Below are 18,187 nucleotides of genomic sequence, written 5' to 3'. Positions count from 1 at the left end.
ACCTTTGAGAGGTTGACTACTTCTATGAGGTGTGCAGCGAGTCCAAAGTAAAACACACCACCCCAACCACTTCCTGCCAACACACACAAACATACAGTATCCACACACACACACACACACACACACACACACACACACACACACACACACACACACAACACACACACCACACACACACACACACACACACACACACAACACACACACACCACACACACAACACACAACACACACACCAGCCTGAAGGTTACCAACCTCTTGGTATGTGTTGTTGGAGGGGGCAAACCATTGTGTTTGCATAAGTTATGTTCCATATTACCTTACATCTTACAGTGCCTGTTTGTTTGGAAACAAAGCAGTCATTAACTATTGACTGGATGATTTTGAAGTGAAAATGATTCCGGGGCGTGTGGATCCGGAGCGGGTCATTTGTCGCTGAAACCCCTGGAGTCTGATTTCAGACTGGTGAGTAATACGTGGATAGTTCTTCTGGTTTATTTAGCGGGGAGACGTGGCGATATTAGTATGGGGAGGGCGTATGGAGTTCAGAAACAACAGACATGATTGGTGTGTGTGCTGTTCACTCACACACAGTATGGTATACACTTGTAGTGATATTTGAGTTTACTTATACACAGTATTTGCTATGTTTTTTAATATAACGTGTATTTTCTGTGCAGATATGAAAAGAACGAGTGAAATGAGTTGACAAACTTCAGTAAACTGATCGTGCTTATGATAATCTGGACATTGATCACGAGAGTGCGATATAGTCTTTCCTCCACAATGCAGTTCATTGTGTTTGGTCGAAATGTTACAACTCCAATAAGGTTAATGAAATTAGGAAATAACATAGATATCTATCAAAATAGCCATCTCTCATTGCACCTTCTTAGTTCCATCAGTAAGACATATTACACACATATACACATGAAAATACTCTCTTGATGAACATAAGAACAGGGCACAGTTTCCCAAAAGCACAAGGCTAAGTTTTATCATAGAACCATAGGATCCTATGCTTCTAACGATGAATTTAGCCTTAAGATGCTTTGTGGAAACCGTGCGCAGAACAGCCTCCAATAACAACACGTGGGTAGCCAGCGTTGTCATGGCGCCTTGCCGATGATTAGAATGCTCATGAGGAAGACCATAATGAAAAAGATCCACATGAAGAACCTGTCCATCACCTTGGCAACCCTCTTCCACTCCGCCCCCTTGGCGCAGGTGGCCCTCTGCTCCCGGAAGCAGTTGGCAATGTACTCCACGTTAGCACCAGCTTGGAGTCCACCCCGGGTAAGCTGCTGCCGTGACTACAGAACACACAGGGCCAAAGGTTACTGAGGGCCACCGCAGCAGCGACCACGGCTGTCTTTTCATCCTCCGGACAGCAGGGCGGAGCCTCCTTGCAGCAGTCCCCCAAGGGGGAGGTTCCTGTTGGACTCAAAGCCCTCGTATTGGAGCTGGGAGAGATGGTTCTTCTCATCTCTGGTGATGTGGTGTTGGTGTCGGGGCTTGGGGTGACGTTGGGGTCCAGGAGTCTGGGGTCTGGGTTGTTTGTGGCGGGTACTGGGTCTCTCGCCCGCTGTTACTCCCCGGTTTCCCATTGGCCTGGTGGTGGGGGCTGAAGTTGGGTTGGTGGACATCGTCCTGGCCAATATGTGACGAGGAGGAGGAGGAGGAGGAGGAAGAGGTGGCAGTGGCACAGTTTCTCTCCCACCTCGTAAACAAAGAAGATCTTGGACATGTAGTCGATGATGAGGACTTTGGCCCAGTGGGGGACGGGTTTGGCCTCGGCCCCACAGAAATGGATGTTCATGATGAAGATGGTGAGAGCCGTGGAGGCTGTGATCATCGTCATGGTAGCGATGTAGTACTTTCCTGTGACATACAGGAGAGGCAAAAATGAGTTCACGCACATGTACAGCCATGTGTGTATGAGATGTATGCGTGTATGAGATGCATGCGTGTATGAGACGTCACGTGTGAATGAGATTTGCGGTGCGTGTGCGGGTGAGAGAGTTAGAGAAAGATTAAGAGACGGGGGGGTGAGAAAATGCGAACACGCTCACCAATAAGCGGCACACTCTCGGACGGCGGCATACTTTCGGCCACCATGAGCTGGAAGACAGTCAGGGCCAGCAACACGGTGACCCCCAGGGACACCTTCTCCCGGAGTCAGCCGGCAGGTAGAAGCCCAGCGGAGCCAGGAAGGAGATGAGGAAGCAGGGCAGAAGAAGGTTAAAGATGTAGAAGGAGGAGCGGCGCTGGAGCAGGACGGTTGTACGTGATGTCAGGGTAGGGGTCGGAGCAGCAGCCGTACATAATGACGTTCTTGGTGGCCGGCATGCCGTGGCATTCCCATTCAACGTTCTCCCACGAAATCAGACAGGTCCCCGCTGTCCATGCCCATGGCTATGTCAACCTGGGATGAGACATAGGAATAGAGGGCGAAATATAATAGGAGCGTAATAGCGGTGTTTTAGCAGGACATGTGTAGTGCGCACACACACACACACACACAATAAGTTTGTCTGCATCGATAATGGTAGAATGATATCACCACACACCGAGGAATGTGTGTGTCTGCCTGTCTGCGGTAGGGCAGTCTGAAGCAGTAGGACAGGGCGGCGCACAATTGGCCCAGCGCCGTCCGGGTTTGGCCGGTGTAGGCCGTCATTGTAAATAAGAATTTGTTCTTAACTGACTTGCCTAGTTAAATAAGGTTCAATACATTTTTTTATATATATTTATATATATCGTCTGTGGATGTATGCCCATCCTGTATACCTGGTTTCCATTGTATGTCCAGGAGCCGAAGGTGAGGTTGCACTCCTGGCTGTCGAAGGGGAAGTAGGACACGTCCACCACACAGGAGCTCTTGGTGATGGCCGGAGCATCCCATGTTATCTCCCCATTATAGCGCAGCACCACGTTGGTGTCTATCGGCCCTGAGAAGTCATCATCCGCCCTGAGGAGGAACAGGGAAACTAGTACCTGTAATAACATGGCTATTACCTTTGACATTTTAGTCAGAGTGATTTGCAGGAGCAATTAGGGTTAAGTGCCTTGCTCAAGTGCACATCGACAGATCGTTCACCTAGTCAGCTCGGTGATTCGAACCAGCAACCTTTCGGTTTACTGGCCCAACTCGCTTAACCACTAGGCCACCTGCCGCCTTACCATGTCATTACTATAGTATAAGTGTATGGGACCATCTTCCTCAATATGTATATATACTTAGCATTAATACATGACCGATTCATGGACCAACAGTTATTGTGAATGAGGCTGATTCTAGATAGTATAAGTCATTCCGATACCATGGTACTGTGGCTGTATATATCTGTGTGACGTACGGGCGTACTTGTTATAGAGGACGAGGTCAGGCCTCCACACCAGGCTGCTGGGGATCCGTATGACCTCCAGGCCATCGTAGTCCTCCTTGTCCCACCTCAGGTAGGCATCGTGCCACGTCTGCCGGATCCACAGGTACGCTATCAATACCTGGTTCCTCTCGTCCTGCATACATAGGCACAGTAATAAACATAGAGATGCAGGTTCACACACACACACGCACACACACACACACACGCACGCACGCACGCACGCACGCACACACACACACACACACACACACACACACAGGTAAGGGCAATATACTACTGTACATGTGTATCTCTCTCTCTCTTTTTCTCTCTCTTTCTCTCTCTTTCTCTCTCTCTTTCTCTCTCTCGCTCTCTTCTCTCTCTCTCTCTCTCTTCTCTCTCTCTCTCTCTCTCTCTCACTCTTCCTCTCTCTCTTCCTCTCTCTCTCTCTTTCTCTCTCTCTCTTCTCTCCCTTTCTCGATCTCTATTTCTCTCTCTCTCTCTATTTCTCTCACTCTTCCTCTCGCTCTCTCTCTGTCACTCAATAACCCACTAAAGTCTCAGACTGGCTGTCAGACACAGTGAAATCCAGACCCAGCTGGGGTTTAGGGAGTCTCCCTACCAGAACCTGATGCACTGCTTAACCAAAGCAGGGAACCAAGGAGAGTAAAGGAACATTCACTACACACACACTCAGATACACACACACACACACACACACACACACACACACACACACACACACACAGGTCACACACGCGTAATGAGTCTGTCTGTGTTTCCAAGTGGCAGGAGGACATCATCACAGAGACGAGGATGAAGGCAGTAGGACAGATGTCTCATCTCTCTTCGGAGTGCACCGGACAAGATACACTTAGTTACTTAGTCAGACACACAGACACACAGAAGGAGAGTTTGAGCCTCCGCTGGACTGAAACAGGAGACGGCTGAGTAACTGTAAGCCTGTACAGTAGGAGGTCTGACGTCTCTCAGACCTCCTAGCTGACTACTGCACCTTGTCATCAGTGACCTCTAATACTAATCTGCACTCAATTGCATTTGCACTATGTGCACCTCCGCACAACACTGTATATATTCACCATGGCAACATCCCTTCCTCTACTTATGTAGATAGATCCCCTCTGTAAATGGTGTATTGCCACTGTAATCAGCCTATGCTACAGAGTTTTGGTTTATAGTCACTGTTCCGATATTGTATATTCTGTATGATGTCCATCTGGACTTGTGTCTGTATTCTGTTTAATTATTGTCTATTGCTGGCAGCACCTTCTCACTAAGGCAAATTCCGGGTATGTGTAAATGTACTTGGCGAATAAAGGTGATTCTGATTCTTATGCACAGAGGAACCAATACAATCAACTGGGTAACTAATACAGTGAGGGCATCTTGGCGGACCTATCTGCCCTGTCCGGATGCATGTTAAAGATACAGTACATATGCCTTTCATGCTTGGGTAAAAGACCAGGTGAGTCACAGAGATGACTGACTTTACACTATATACAGACTATACTGTCTTACCAATGAACAGAGTAGCACTGGCAATTGATGCCTTTCTCTCACAATGCTTTATGATCAAAAGTACATGATCTCTCTCTACAATATCGTTCAGAAGAGTTATCCTCATTATTTGATCAAGGATTACATTTTGACAAAGCCTTATTGTGAGAAAAGCCAGTCATAGATTGCCAGTGGTGCTCTGCTCATCGTCGAGACACAGTCAGTAATCTCTGAGACTCACCATGTCTTTGATCTGGGAGAGAGTAATCTGCAGGGTGACGTTCAGGGCTTTGTCTGTGTCCTCCACCGGCCCGCAGGGCGTTTGAGTAGTTCTCCATCAGGTCGGTGAGCAGCTGTTGAGCGTACCGGCCCTGAGCCGAGTGAGCCACTGCGATAGGAGAATATAGAAGTTATTTGTTGCAGTCTCCCTTTATAGGTGTAGACTCTGAGGGGTCAAGCCTTAACGGCACAGGTGGCATGATATTGTCCCCATGGAATGCTGGTTCAAGCCCCCCTCCACAGCTACCCCATTTAATCCACCTGAGCACCAATTAAAGGATGACCTTGTTTGGAGAGAGTATGGTCTGGAGAATGTGTGATGCATGGGTCGAAGTGCCCAAGGGGCATGCCGAACAATCAGTGGTGTAAAGTACTTTAAGTAAAAATACTTTAAAGTACTTCTTAAGTAGATTTTGGAGTATCTGTACTTTACTTTACTATTTATATTTTTGATTACTTTACTTTTACTTCACTACATTCCTAAAGAAAATGATGTACTTTTAACTCCATATATTTTCCCTGGCACCCAAAAGTTCTAGTTACAATTTGAAAGCTTAGCAGTAAAGTAAAAAGGACAAATTCACACATTTATCAGGAGAATGTCCCCGGTCATCCCTACTGCCTCTGATCTGGTGGACTCACTAAACATAAATGCTTCCTTTGTAAATTATGTCTGAGTGTTGGAGTGTGCCCATGCATGGCTGTCAAAAAAAGTTATAAAAAAAAGAAATTGTACCGTCTGGTTTGCCAAATATAAGGAATTTGATGTGTAGCATTTACTTTTACTTTGTACTTTTACTCAAGTATGACAATTGAGTACTTTTTCCACCACTGTACTTAAGTACAGTACATTTAAAATGTGATACTTTTAGACTTTTACTCAAGTAGTATTTTACTCGGTTACTTTCACTTTTACTTGAGTCATTTTATATTAAGGTATCTTTACATTTACTCAAGTATGACAACTGAATACTTTTTCCACCTCTGCGAACAATCCAATGTGTAAAATGAGCGCACTTAGATTTATAAAAATCCTTTATGTTGTGAACTATAAAAGCAAAAATGTTGATCTAGGTCAGAAAAAAATTGACTGGTAATAGTATAGAAAATGAGACATATAGAAATATAATCTTTAGATTTCCATAGACTAAACTCCTAAAGCTTTCCAAAAAATGTCCAAAGTACAGCACAAGTGCCACTGACTTACCCTGGAGCAACATCGTCGCAAAGCACACAACTGGAACCATCTTCTGCATTTTGGATGAATAAGTCCAGAAGGAAACTGGAGGACGTTGGAGCAAAATAAATTACCACTCCTTGGTTTAAATCCATTCAGGTTTACATGATGTCCATTCAACCCCAATTGAACTCAATTGCTGATCACATCCTTTAATTTCCGTTCGTCCTCTTCGCGCTTCAGGGCAGCGCTTATTGCTTGGCAGAGGAGGCTGCATGGCCGCTCAGACACGGAATAGGACCCCAGCTATCACGTAGCACGCGCAGACCGAGAGAAACAAGATGCCCTCCGAGCATCGGCTCAGTGCACAAAGGATCTATTCAGCTGTCAATCAAACGCTTGGCAGGTGGGCTCGCGGGCCTGCAACAGGCTGTGGGTCATATGAGATGAATGCAGAAGATTCAGTCAATATAATAGTGGATCAACAGTCTTCAAACATAATTGCATGGGTATCTGGTTTGGATATGGCATAGGAATTATTGTGTGGTTTTATGGTCATGGATGCTGTGGTAGTCAAATGGTTATAGCCTACAATTCTCTGGATGTGGAGGTTGGTTGTCTTGGAGGACCCTCAGGGGACCTGGGTAATAGGGCACCGAGGGAAGAGATGGTAGAGGATTATATCTGGGTGGTAAAACCAGTAGATGTGTTCTTATGAGGGTATTAAAGTCCAAGACACACAGTTGTCTTCAGAAAACATCAACCTGGAACCTACCTAACTAGCACATTTGGTTCCTTGGAAGTTGTGGGAACGTACGTTTTTGGTTTCCCATTGGTTCTGGGAACGAAGCCATATGTTTCGTGACCGTTAAAACTGAAAGTTTTCTAAACGTTCAAGAACAGAAGTGAAACATTTCTGGGAATGTACATTTTTTGGTTGCAGGGAGGTTCTGAGAAAATGTTTCAATGGTTCCCTGAAAGTTTTCCTGGGTGGTCTGATTAACATTCTGAGAATGGAAATTCTAGGTTATAAATAACATTCTGAGAACGTTTAATAAGACTTTTAATTACACTGCTAGCTTAGGTAAATTGTTTTTAACTCCAAGCACAGATATACATTAATTTGCTTAGGCATTAATCATGCAAACACATTCATTTTTTATTGCGGTATGGCAGTGAGATTTGAACCTATCTCTGCTCTCTATCCATGGAGTTAGTCCACTGTGCCACAAGGATGCCATGTTTGTTTTTTGTTTTTACTCATTTAAAGCTGTTCATTTTAGTCTATTCAAACAGACCCTATTTCAAAGGAAACAAGCACCTGAACACACTGAACAAGACAGAGGATAGAGAGAGTTTTGTTGACGCTGAGAAAGGAATGTATATGTTTTAAAATAACATTCTTAGAACATTCTTTGATTGTTACTAATGTTTTCTTGTGTTTTTTTATGGAAGGTTTTCTTAATGTTCTCAGAAAATGACTTCAAATAGAACCATAAGAAAACCTGTAGAAAATGTTATGCTGAAGTACTGAAATTCCCACAGAAGAATGTTGTTTCTTAACATTCTCTGAACAATTTAGGAACATGACTTTAGGACCATGGGGAAACCTTTTTATTATTATTTTCATACTTTTACCCTTTTTTCTCCCCAATTGGTAGTTACAGTTTTGTCCCATCGCTGCAACTCCCCTAAGGACTCGGGAGAGGCAAAGGTCAAGAGCCATGCGTCCTCCGAAGCACGACCCTGCCAAGCCGCACTGCTTCTTGACACACTGCTCGGTTAACCCGGAAGCTAGCTGCACCAATTTGTTGGAGGAAACACCGTCCAGCTGGCGACCGAGGTCAGCTTGCAGGTGCACGGACTACTACAAGGAGTTGCTAGAGCGTGATGGGGCAAGAAAATCCCCTGTGACACAGCTTGGGATCGAACCCAGGTCTGTAGTGACGCCTCAAGCAATGCGATGCAGTGCCTTAGACCGCTGCGGCGCTCGGCAGGCCACATGAGGAAACCTGTAGGAAATATCATGGGAAGGTTGAACGCAAAATAGCCATAGGACAACCACACTCTCACCAGGCTCTAAGAAACATATGGTTCTCAGAACCTTATGCGCTAGCTGGGTAAGCTGTTACCACCCAGACATTCACTCAGATCTCTTCTCAGATTACTGAGTATCATTGGACCTATACCTTGAGGCTAAATGCCTTAGCTTGTCTCAACTCTGTCAGGAGAGTTGGTGGTGTGCCAGGGGAGAGATATTCATCAGGTTGAAAAGGGGAGGTACAAAACAAGTTTAGGAAACCTGAGGCTGGGTACGTCTGTAGCTTGATAGCAGCTGTTGTTGTGCAGCAGGGGAGTTTGCATGGTGTCGCGAAAGGGGTGCTGAGGCTTGACTCCAGAGTCCACAGACACAGTACACTCTTAGAAAAATGGGTTCCAAAAGGGTTCTTTGTGGAGGGGTAGGATTTTACCAAGAACCATTTTCATCCTAAGAATAGTTTTTCGAAGAAAGGGTTCTTTGATGATTCTTTGCAAGTGTTATGATATGGGGGGAAGGTGTCAGGATATAGACAAACACACTATCCAGGTTACACTTCCACCCTCTATTCCCCCAGGGGGCAGCAGCAAACCTTTTCCAGGTGTTGAGCCTGGCTGATAAGCACATTAGGTATTGCCAATTAAGGTGATCGTCAGTCAGTGTCCCAGTTTGCAGCTGAACAAATAATAATCCGCTTGGACTGGCTAACCAAGAGGTCAAGTGAGACAGAGCTGGCCTTGGACAAAGGTAAGGTTGCTGTCTCCCTGGGCACATGAGCATTTAGCACGGTCCTCAAACGCTGGTTTCTCACATACAGTGCATTCAGAAAGTATCCAGACCCCTTGAATTTTCCACATTTTGTTGCATTACAGCCATGTTTTAAAATTGATATTTTTTTTGTATCCCTCATCAATCTACACACAATACCCCATAATGACAAACCAAAAACTGTTTTTTTTAATGTTTGCACAAATGTTATCACATTTGCATAAGTATTCCGACCCTTTACTCAGTACTTTGTTGAAGCACCTTTGGCAGTGATTACAGCCTCAACTCTTCTTAGGTATGATGCTACAAGCTTGGCACACCTGTATTTTGGGAGTTTCACCCATTCTTCTCTGCAGATCCTCTCAAGCTCTGTCAGGTTGGATGGGGAGCGTCGCTGCACAGCTATTTTCAGGTGTCTCCAGAGATGTTCGATCAGGTTCAAGTCCGGGCTCTGGCTGGGCCACTCAAGGACATTCAGAGACCTGTCAAAAAGCCACTCCTTCATTGTCTTGGCTGTGTGCTTAGGGTCGTTGTCCTGTTGGAAGGTGAACCTTCGCCCCAGTCTGATGTCTTGAGCACTCTGGAGCAGGTTTTCATTAAGGATCTCTCTGTACTTTGCTCCGTTCATCTTTCCCTCAATCCTGACTCTCCCAGTCCCTGCCGCTGAAAAACATCCCCACAGCATTATGCTGCCACCAACATGCTTCACTGTAGGGATGGTGCCAGGTTTCCTCCAGATGTGACACTTGGCATTCATGCCAAAGATCTTGGTTTCATCAGACCAGAGAATCTTGTTTCTCGTGGTCTGAGTCCTTTAAGTGCCTTTTGGCAAACTCCAAGCGGGCTGTCATGTATCGTTTACTGAGGAATAGCTTCCGTCTGGCCACTCTACCATAAAGGCCTGATTGATGGAGTGCTGCAGAGATGGTTGTCCTTCTGGAAGGATCTTCCATCTCCACAGAGGAACTCTGGAGCTCTGTCAGAGTGACCATTGGGTTCTTGGTCACCTCCCTGACCAAGGCCCTTCTCCCTCGATTGCTCAGTTTGGCCGGGGGGCCAGCTCTAGGAAGAGTCTTGGTGGTTCTGAACTTCTTTCATTTAAGAATGATGGAAGCCACTGTGTTCTTGGGGACCTTCAATGCTGCAGACATTTTTTGGTACCCTTCCCCAGATCTGTGCCTCGGCACAATCCTGTCTCGGAGCTCTACGGACAATTTCTTTGACCTCATGGCTTGGTTTTTGCTCTGACGTGCACTGTCAACTGTGGGATCTTATATAGACAGGTGTGTGCCTTTCCAAATCATGTCCAATCAATTGAATTTACCACAGATGGACTCCAAACAAGTTGTAGAAACATCTCAAGGATGATCAATTGAAACAGGATGCACCTGAGCTCAATTTCGAGTCTCATAGCAAAGGGTCGGAATACTTATGTAAATAAGGTATTTCAGTTTTTTCTTTTTAATAAAGTTGCAAAAATGTCTACAACCTGTTTTCACTTTGTCATTGTGGGGTATTGTGTGTAGATTCATGAGAATTTGTATTCATTTAATCAAAATTAGAATAAGGCTGTTAACGTAACAAAATGTGTAAAAATTCAAGGGGTCTGAATACTTTCCGAATGCACTATAAATGCACACATTCATTCAAGTTACAGGACCACTAGACAAAGCAAGTGCAACAATATCCGTAGGATATTTATGGGTATCATAACCTATGGGAGCTTGTACAGCGTAAAAGTTGGCATTTGTGGTTTTAATCTGGGTGGTTTTTAAGGGGTATGGTTCAGTAATGTGGTTGTGCATTTGTTGAGAAAGTTTGGAGCAGGTGTTTGTGTTGAGCTAGCATGATAGGTGAGGTTTGCAATAGCGCTAATGTGAGTTTCAGTTTGCTAGTTAGCAAGATAGCTCATGTTTTTTTGGTCAACAGAAATGTTTGGTGTGGCCGCACCCGTGAAGGTAGTCACAGGTAGCTACTGTAAGGCTGATAAGGTGTTTTGCTCGTGGGCCGGAACATTTTGTGTTGACTGTTTTGGCAGCTTTTGTTAGTGCTGTTTGCAGGATTACATTACCCAGTTTGGAGTCTGTGGCACGTGCATTTGTGTTAGCGCTAGGCTTGTGGCTAATGGTTGCTATGGTACTTAGTTTTGGTAAATCAGGGTGTGTTAGTGCTAAGCTAGTGGCTAACTGTGGCTATGGTTTGTAGCTTTTGTGCATGGCATGCTGATTTGGTTTTGCCTGGTAAAAAATTGATATCTCTGAATCTTGGAACGCATGCATGCATGTATAGGTTGGTTATCAGTGAGCTAATGGCTAACTGTGACTTTTGTCAGTCGATTTATTAGTTCTGTTTAGCCTATTGATTTTGACTATGGGGTCATTTGAGCCAGCAGTGTTTTGTGCTGATGTAGAGGCTAGTTGGAATTTTCTCAATCTAATGAAGGAGACCACGAAGATCTCCCCCACCACACGAGCCCAAGGGGCGCAAAGCCCAACAGGAAGATCACGTCAGTGACTCAACCCACTCAAATTGCCTGGTATGAGGTGGTGCACCCTTCCTAGGAATAGCATGGGAGAGCGCGAGCAAGCCAATGACTCAGCCCTTATAACAGGGTCAGAGGCAGAGAGAGGGGAGCCAGCCGAGTGGTTCATCACTCCAATGCCTTGCAGTTCACCTTCGCACCCGGGGGCCAGACTACACTCAATCATAGGACCTACTGAAGAGCTGAGTCTTCAGTAAAGACTTAAAGGTTGAGACCGAGTCTGCGTCTCTCACATGGATCGGAAGACCATTCCATAAAAATTGAACTCTCTAGGAGAAAGCCCTACCTTCAGCTGTTTACTTGGAAATTCTATGAACAATAATGAGGAATGCGTCTTGTGACTGTAGCGTACATGTAGGTATGTACGGCAGGACCAAATCGGAGAGATGGGTATGAGGAAGTCCATGTAATGCTTTGTAGGTTAACAGTAAAAACTTGAAATGAAGCCTTAACAGGATGCCAGCCCTGGAGTAATATGATCAAATGTTTTGGTTCTTGTCAAGATTCTAGCAGTTGTATTTAGCACTAGCCAAAGTTTATTTAGAGCATTATCTGGGTAGCCGGAGACTAGAGCATTGCAGTAGTCTCATCTTGAAGTGACAAAAGCAGGGATTAGCTTTTCTGCATCGTTTTTGGACAAATATTTTGGATTTTTGTGATGTTACTAAGATGGAAAAAAGAGTAACGCCAAGGTCTTTCAGTTTTATTTGAGGCGACTGTACAACCATGGAGATTCATTGCCAGATCAGCAGATCTCTTTGTTTCTTGGGACCTAGAACAAGCATTTCTGTTTGGTCCGACTTCAAAAGTAAAACATTTGCCAACATCCACTTCCTTATGTCTGAAACACAGGCTTCCAGGATAGATCATTTTGGGGCTTCACCATGTTTTATAGAAATGTATATCTGTGTGTCGTCTGCATACCAGTGAAAGTTGACATTGTGTTTCCTAATGGCATCACCAAGAGGTAGCATATATAGTGAAAACAATGGTGGTCATAGAACGGAAGCTTGAAGAACACTGAAACTTACCATTGATTTGTCAGAGGACAAACCATCCACAGAGACAAACTGATATATTTCCGACAGATAAGATCTAAACCAGGCAAGAACCTGTCCGAGTAGACCAATTACGGTTTCTGATATCTCCAAAAGAATGTGGTGATTGATGGTGTCGAAAGCGCCACTAAGGTTTAGGAGCATGGAAACAGATGCAGAGCCTTGGTCTGACGCCATTGTAAGGTCATTTACCACCTTCACGAGTGCGGTCCCAGTACTATGATGGGGTCTTAAAACCAGACTGGAGCTTTTCGTATACATTATTTGTCTTTAGGAAGGCAGTGAGCAACAGCTTTTCTAACGTTTTTGAGAGGAATGGGAGATTCCATATAGGCCGATAGTAAAAGATTTCCGGGTCGAGGTTTGGCTTTTTTACTGCCACTTTTAGTGAGTTTGGGACACATCCATAGGATAGGGAGACGTTTATGACGTTCAACATAGGAAGGCCAAGCACAGGAAGTAGCTCTTTCAGTACCTTAGTTGGAATATGGTCCAGTAGACCGTTCAAAGGTTTAGAGGCCATTACTATTTTTGTGAATTTATCGAGAATTACATTATTATTTAACCCTTATTTTACCAGGTAAATTGATTGAGAACACGTTTTCATTTACAGCAACGAGCTGGGGAATAATTATATGGGAGAAGAAAGTGCAATGAATGAGCCAATTGGAAGTTGGGGATGATTAGGTGGCCATGATGGTATGAGGGCCAGATTGGGAATTTAGCCAGGACACTGGTTAACTCTTACGATAAGTGCGATTGGCTCTTCAGTGACCACAGAGAGTCAGGACACCCGTTTAAACGTCCCATCTGAAAGACAGCACCCTACGCAGGGTAATGTCCCCAATCACAGCCCTGGGGCATTGCCTCCTACTGACCCTTCAACACCACTTCCAGCAGCATCTGGTCTCCCATCCTGGACCAACCCTCCTTAGCTTCAGAGGCAAGCCAGCAGTGGGATGCATGGTGGTATGCTGCTCACCTTCATGAAGTCATCACTGCTGAAGTGAAGGCCATTTTCACTTGGGGAATTCAGATTTTTAGTTAGCTTTGCGACAGTATCAAAAATAATTGATGGATTGTTTTTATTCTCCTCAATCAGGTTGGAAAAGTAGGCTGATCGAGTAGGAGTGAGAGCTTTTCAATATTGTGCGGTACTGTCTTTGCAAGTTAGTCGGAAGACTTACAGTTTGGTGGAGTGCCATTTCCGTTCCAATTTTCTGGAAGCTTTCTTCAGGGCTCGGGTATTTTCTGTATACCAGGGAGCTAGCATCTTGTGACAAGTTTGTTTTTAGCGGTGAGACTGCATCTAGGGTATTACGCAAGGTTAAGTTTAGATCCTCAGTTTGGGGATTAACTGATTTTTGTACTCAGATGTCCTCAGGTAGGTGGAGGGAGTCTGGAAGGGCATCTAGGAATCTTTGGGTTGTTGAAAAATATATAGCGTTGCTTTTGAGAATCCTTGGTTAGGGTCTAAGCAAATTATTTGTTGCGATTGCAAACGTAATAAGATGGTAGTCTGATAGTCCAGGATGATGAGGAAAAACATTTAGATCGACAATATCTATTCCACAGGACAAAACTAGATCCAGGGTATGATTGTGGAAATGCGTGGGTCCTGAGACATGTTGGACAAAACCTAATGAGTTGATGTTGTGTAGTGGGTCTGTGGACTTCTCCATGTGAATATTGAAGTCACCAAAAATGTGAATATTATCTGCCATGACTGAGAGGTCCGATAGAAATTCAGGGAACTCAGTGATGAACCCTTTATATGGCCAAGAAGGCCTGTAAACAGCATTTATAAAAAGTGATTGAGTAGGCTGTGTAGATTCCCTGACAAGAACTTCAAAAGACGAATACGCAGTCTTTTTTTGTTTTTGTAAATGGACATTTTCTGTCATAAATGTTAGCAACAGCTCTGCCTTTGCGGGATTGCGAGGGATATGGTCACTAGTGTAACCAGGAGGAGAGGCCTAATTTAGTGCAGTAAATTCATCAGACTTAAGCCATGTTTCAGTCAGGCCAGTCGCATCAAGTTTATGATCAGCGATTAGTTCATTGAATATGACTGCCTTGGAAGTGAGGGATCTCACATTAAGTAGTCCCATTTTGAGATATGCAGTAGAATCACAATTTCTTTCATTAATGACAGGAATCGAGGTCTTTATTCCAGTGAGATTGCTATGGAAAACACTGTCATGTTTAGCATTGCCTGATTTGGCTCGAGGCACAGACACGGTCTCAATGGGGAAAACTGAGCTGACTACACTGACTGTGCTAGGGGCAGACTCCACTAAGCTGGCAGGCTGGCTAACAGCCTGCTGCCTGCCCTGAACCCTATCTCATTCTGGAACTAGAGGAGTTAGAGCCCTGTCTATGTTAATAGATAAAATGAGAGCACCCCTCCAGCTAGGATGGAGTCTGTCACTTCAGCAGAAAGAGGCCTAATTATCTTCAAATTCTATATTTTGGGAGGGGAAAATAAACCGTTTTCAACCAGCGATTGAGTTGTGAGAGTCTGCTCATCACTCCCCGCAGAGACAATTACTCGATGCCAACACATCTTTCTAGCTAAGTTACATGCTGAAGCTAGGTTGAGCTTGGTGACCGCTGACGGTTTCATCCTAACATCGTTGGTACCTGATAAACAATGTACGATCGCTGGATGATTATTTGTAAGTCTAATATTGCATGTAATGGAGTCGCCAATGACTAGGGTTTTCCATTTCTCAGAGCTTATGGTTGGAGGCTTCGGTGGCTCCGACCCCGTAACGGGTGGAGGAGAGACCTCAGAAGTCTCGGGCTCTGACTCCAACTCATTGCTTAGTGGGGAAACCCAGTTGAAAGTTTATATCGGCTGAATGAGCAACACCGGTTGAGCATGCTGACAGCATTTCTTTCCAGAAGCTGTGAGAAAATTGTCCGGCTGCAGGGAGTGTGCGGGGGGATTAACACTACTGCCTGTACTTACTGGTGGCACAGACGCTGTTTCATCCTTTCCAAACGATTCCGTCTGAAGCCGGGCTTGCAACTCGGCTATCCTCGCCATAAGGCGATAGTTCTCCTGAATATTATGAATACTGCAACTGCAATGAGAAGGCATATTGTTACTTTCAGTGCCTTCAGAAAGTATTCACACCTTTTGACTTTTTCAAAATGTTGTTGTGTTACAGCCTGAATTTAAAATAGATGAAATATAAATTTTATGTCATACACACAATACCCCATAACGCCAAAGTGGAATTTTGTTTTTAGACATTTTTACAAATCAATTTCAAATGAAAAACTGAAATGTCTTGAGTCAATAAGTATTCAACCCCTTTGTTATGGCAAGCCTAAATAAGATCAGGAATAAAAATCTGCTTAACAAGTCACATAAGTTGCATGGACTCTCTCCGTGTGCAATAATAGTGTTTAACATGATTTTTGAATAACTACCTCATCTTTGTACCCCACACATACAATTACAGTATCTGTAAGGTCCCTCAGTCGTGCAGTGAATTTCAAACACAGATTCAACCACAAAGACCAGGGAGATTTTCCAATGGCTTGCAAAGAAGGGAAACTATTGGTAGATGGAAACTGCTCCGGGAATTCACCATGAGGCCAATGGTAACTTTAAAACAGTTTAGAGTTTAATGGCCGTGATGGGAGAAAACTGAGGATGGATCAACAACATTGTAGTTACTCCACGATACTAACTTAAATGACAGAGTGAAACAAAGGAAGCCTGTACAGAATAAAAATATTCCATAACATGCATCCTGTTTGCAATAAGGCACCAAAGTAAAACTGCACAAAATGTGGCAAAGAAATGAACTTTATGTAATGAATACAAAGCGTTATGTTTGGGGCAAATCATACACACATCACTGAGTACCACTCTTCATATTTTCAAGCATGGTGGTGGCTGCATCATGTTATGGGTATGCTTATCATCTGTAAGGACTAGGGAGTTTTTTGGGGGGATAAAAAGAAATGGAACAGAGCTAAGCACCGGCAAAATCCTAGAGAAAAACTTGGTTCAGTCTGCTTTCCAACAGACAGAGAAAAATTCACCTTTCAGTAGGACAATAACCCAAAACACATGGCCAAATATACACTGGAGTTGCATTCAATGTTCCTGAGTGGCCTAGTTATAGTTTTTACTTAAATCAGCTTGAAAATCTATGGCAAGACTTGAAAATGGCTGCCTAGCAATGATCAACAACCAACTTGACAGAGCTTGAAGAATTTAAAAAATAATAATGTGCATATATTGTACAATCCAGGTGTGCAAAGCTCTTTGACTTACCCAGGAAAGACTCACAGCTGTAATCGCTGCCAAAGGTGATTCTAACATGTATTGACTCAGGGGTGTGAATACTTATGTAAATTAGATTTCTGTAATTATTTCAATACATTTGCAAACACTTCTAAAAACATGTTTTCACTTTGTTATTAAGGTGTATTGTGTGTTGATTGGTGAGAATCGTTTATTTTTTTGTAATCATTTTGAATCGAGGCTGTAACACAACAAAATGTAGAACAAGTCAAGGGGTATGAATACTTTCTGAAGGTACTGTAGCTAACTTTATTAGCTGGTGGTGGTCCTGCAGATCTATTTCCAGATAAAGTGTCCGGGGTGATAAAGTTGAATGAAAAAAGTTGAGTGAGGAAAAAAATTAAGACGTTGGTAAACTTGTTAAATACAGAGTTTGATTAAAACGGCTATTAAAAGTAAAAAGCAAAAGGTTTGGCAGGGAGCAAAGTAGCAGCAAACAGAACAGCAGCACGAAAACAACGCTAGTTAAGCGGTTTCGTAGCCTCTGCCGAGACCCCAACAATCGGATGTTCTGGTTTTCAGGGGAAATGGAGAGAGAGCCGGTGACACGACTTCCGCATTTGGACCTTTAGAAGGCGACACTCCATCTTAACTCCTCCTTCACATTTACTGGATTGGTTTAACAATGCAGAAGAGAACCTCCCCCAACAGTTTTTTTGTTCTCCTCATAACCAGTATGTAGGGATCTAGTTTCAGACGTTTCTATTACGCCTGCTACGTCAGGTTAGGGGTTTTGTAACAGAAGGAAAGAAGGATTCTAGAACCCTACTGAATCTGAATAAGCTTTTTAATTGTATTTTGTTCTTTATTTTAAATAGTGCCTGAGCGTTAGTGTTTACTTGCTTTTTAACTTAAACATCAGGAGTTTGTTTTAAAATGTACCTATATGGGAATATTTGGACATGTATCTGGCATTCCTTAAAAACCTCTTAGATGTAAAGTTCCCTGTTTTACGTAGGATGTGAAATCTGAAACCACTTGAAGCATGGATGTACGTCCTACCATTTAATTCATTCTTCCGACTGTCCATCAACTCCTGGCTGAACCCTATGTCACAGCCACTGACAAAGCACATGCCTGCAATACATTGAAGCGCAGCAGGAGAGAGTGGT

At 43.9% G+C, this 18,187-nt stretch overlaps 1 pseudogene; it reads right to left on the bottom strand.

Moving 5' to 3' along the window:
* Positions 1-1,105: 1,105 nt before the first annotated feature.
* Positions 1,106-6,687, bottom strand: LOC115173454 (neuronal acetylcholine receptor subunit alpha-9-II-like; annotated as a pseudogene).
* Between the last annotated feature and the right edge of the window lie 11,500 nt (positions 6,688-18,187).

This window comes from Salmo trutta, chromosome 3, assembly GCF_901001165.1.
Source record: "Salmo trutta chromosome 3, fSalTru1.1, whole genome shotgun sequence".
NCBI classification, from domain to species: Eukaryota; Metazoa; Chordata; class Actinopteri; order Salmoniformes; family Salmonidae; genus Salmo; species Salmo trutta.
The sequence above is the reverse complement of the archived record's forward strand: the minus strand, read 5'-3'. Positions and strand labels throughout refer to the sequence as shown.